Below are 3,473 nucleotides of genomic sequence, written 5' to 3'. Positions count from 1 at the left end.
TCTTGCTTTCAATTTGTATTCTTTTTAATGAATCCTACTTCCTTTCCATCACTAAGGTCCAGTACTGATTATATATTCATTGATCATCTTTATAGTATTTGTTGAATTATTCTTGTTTTTCAACATGCAATTACAGAAAATGAAGCTCTGCCTAAATAGCTACTATAACTAGCAATATTTACAACTAACTAACCAATTTAATTAATCAACTAACTAGCTACAATGTATAACTATCCTCATCTAGTGTCCAGCTCAGCATTAGTGCACTGTAGTGCATCTATCTAATTCTTTTACACCCTTCCTCAAGCTAGGAGAGATGAAGATATTCTTTATTCCTAACTTGGATAGAAGATAACAATGTTGAGCAATAGGAAAGCCCTTAGTCAAGATGTCAGCCTGTTGTTTTTATGATGGCATATAGAGGGTGTCCACCATACCTTGATGAGTCTTCTCCCGAATGAAGTGACAATCAATATAGATATGCTTAGTCCGCTCGTGGAACACAAGATTAGTATCAATCTGTATGACAGACTTGCTGTCACTGCGCATTGGAATAGGCAGATGTAAGGAAACTCCCAATTCTTTGTATACACCTATGAGCCAAACAATCTCTGCAACAGTGGTTGCAAGACTCCTGTATTCAGCTTCAGCTGAGCTTCTAGAAATGGTTGCCTGCTTCTTGGTCCTCCAAGAAATGAGAGAGTCTCCAAATTTGATCAAGTATCCAGTTACTGACTTTCTGGTATTGGGACAGGAGGCCCAATATGCATCACAAAAGGCCTGAAGTGTAGGAGAGCTGTGAGATGACATGAGGATACCAAGGCCAGGGGCCTGTTTGACATATCTCACTACCCTAATTGCTGATTCCGTGTGAGAGGCTTTAGGAGCATGCATAAATTGGCTCAGACATTGCACAACAAAAGCAATGTCTGGCCTAGTAATGGTCAAGTAAAGTAGTGTACCTATAAATCTTTGATAGCTGCTAGGATCCTCTAGTGGTCGATCAGAGGATGAGCAAACATGAGCATCGAATTCACTATTGGTAAGCTTCTGGTTCAACTCCACCGGTGCACCAATTGATCGAGAACCTGCTAACCCCATGTCTGAGATTAATTCCAGAGAATATTTGTGTTGGTGCATCAGAATACCTTCATTACTTCTGGAAAATTCTATCCCCAAAAAATATCTAAATTCACCTAGATCCTTGATCTTGAAATTGTTCTGCAGAACATCCTTTGTGACATTGATTAGCTCAAGATCATTTCCAGTAATTAATAGATCATCAACATAAAGGAGAATCACTACCAACTTGCTGACTGATTTTTTGGTGAGCAAAGAATAGTCCAAATGACTCTGTGTATAACCAAAACCAGTCAATGCTGAGATCAACTTGATGTTCCATTGCTTGGATGCTTGTTTAAGCCCATAGAGGGACTTGCGTAACCTGCAAACTTTATGTTTACCAGCCTCAGAACTGAAACCTTGAGGAAGATACATGTATACCTCCTCACGTAAATCACCTTGCAAGAAAGCATTATAAACATCCATTTGATGTAAGGTCCAACCTTTAGTTGCAGCTAAAGAAACAACTCCTCTAACAGTGACCATTGTAACAACATGAGAGAAAGTTTCTTGACAATTAATTCCATCCTTTTGATTGTAGCCCTTGGCCACTAGCCTTTCTTTAAATCTTTCTACTTCACCATTTGCCTTATACTTGATCTTGTATATCCATTTACATCCTATGATCTTCTACCCTTTAGGTAGTGCTATAACTTCCCATGTCTTATTTTATTCTAATGGCCATATCTCAGCTTTCATTGCCTCTATCCACTTGATATCTTTGGCAGCCTCCTGATATGATCTGGGCTCAATGATGCTTGAGACATAGGCCACAAAGTTCTGATAAGGCTTGGACAGATGATCATAGCTGACCACTACTAATAGGATAAAGGCATGTGTGCCACTGTCTTTACCTTGCCTTGAGTTACAAAGTCCTTGAACCAGATGGGAGGCTTATTGACTCTCCCTGATTGCCTGACTGCATTCTGTATGGGCTCCTTATTAACAAGTTGCTCCTGAGAAATGAAAGTTGAAGACTGAACATGTGTATCTTGAGTTGGTGAAAGAGAGTCTGCCCTGGGCAAGACATCCTGATGTTGCACTTATTGCTCAATGGGATCAATGATGAACCTGTCTACCTCCATCTCAGGTTCCCTCAATACATGTGATTATTTTCCTAAATTAAATAACAAGTCTTCTGGGTTGGAAGGAACAATTTCTATAGGGGTTAGTGTAGGTATGTGATGCAGAGAACTATCAAGCAAATTAATAGGAGGACTCAGATATTGGAAAGGGTAGATGTCCTTATGAAATGTGACATCTCTACTAACAAAAATAGATTTGTTAGCTATATCATACTACTTATACCTCTTTTGATTTGCACCATATCCTAGTAAAATAAATTTGATTGCCCTTAGGGAAAATTTATCCTTCTTTCTGACATCTGTGGCATACCAGAGATATCCTATAACTCTCATGTGCTGCAAAGAAGGTGCTTTCCCATAGACAATATCATAAGAAGACTTGTTGTCCAGTACTACAGATGGAAACCTATTAACAATCTACACAGCCCCAATGATGCATTGACCCCAAAATCTGATAGGTAAGTGTCCCTGAATTCTTATTGCTCTTGCTATTTCTAATATATGTCTGTGCCATCGCTCGACCACTCCATTTTGTTGTGGAGTGTAAGTGCAAGAGCTTTGATGAACAATTATATTGGTTTTGAACAAATTACTACAATTGGAGTGGAAGAATTCTGAACCATTGTCAGATCTAAACACCTTAATTTTCTGACCAAATTAAGTAGCCACCATCACAATAAAATCCTTCAATAAAACCACAACATTAGATTTAAGGTGCAGAAAATGAACCCAAGTCCATCTAGAGTAGTCATCAACCAATATAAGAAAATACCCCATTCCATTATGTGTTGGCACCTTATAAGAGCCTTATACATCCACATGTAAGAGAGCAAACATACTATCTGCCTTGCTACTACTAATTGGGAATGGAACTCTTGTTTGTCTTGCTAAAGAACATACTTCACAATGAGTAATACAAAACTTATCACTATTCTAAAAAGTAGTGAACTTCCTAAGAACAGACATGGGAACATGACCCATTCTCTTGTGCCAGAGTTCTGTAGGTACATTCCTTATTGCTGTCATAGACTTTATATTTTCAAATTGGACTGTCATATTTTGTTAACACAGAACGTATAGCCCATCTACCTCTCTACCAATATCCTTTACCCTCCCAGTGAAGATCCTGAAACACATAAAAACTAGGAAAGAATATGATGTAACAATTCAGATCTCTTGTCACTTTTGATACAAATATGAGATTGAACTTAAAAGTTGGCACACACAACACACCTTTGAGGACTTCACCTTCTGTCAATGAGCAAT

General features: G+C 38.3%; 1 pseudogene; it reads right to left on the bottom strand.

The window, feature by feature from the left end:
• Positions 1–258: 258 nt before the first annotated feature.
• Positions 259–1,608, bottom strand: LOC138881686 (uncharacterized mitochondrial protein AtMg00810-like; annotated as a pseudogene).
• Between the last annotated feature and the right edge of the window lie 1,865 nt (positions 1,609–3,473).

The sequence above is a fragment of the Nicotiana sylvestris genome, chromosome 11 (genome assembly GCF_000393655.2).
Source record: "Nicotiana sylvestris chromosome 11, ASM39365v2, whole genome shotgun sequence".
Taxonomy (NCBI): domain Eukaryota; kingdom Viridiplantae; phylum Streptophyta; class Magnoliopsida; order Solanales; family Solanaceae; genus Nicotiana; species Nicotiana sylvestris.
This window is presented reverse-complemented; position numbering and strand designations above follow the sequence as displayed.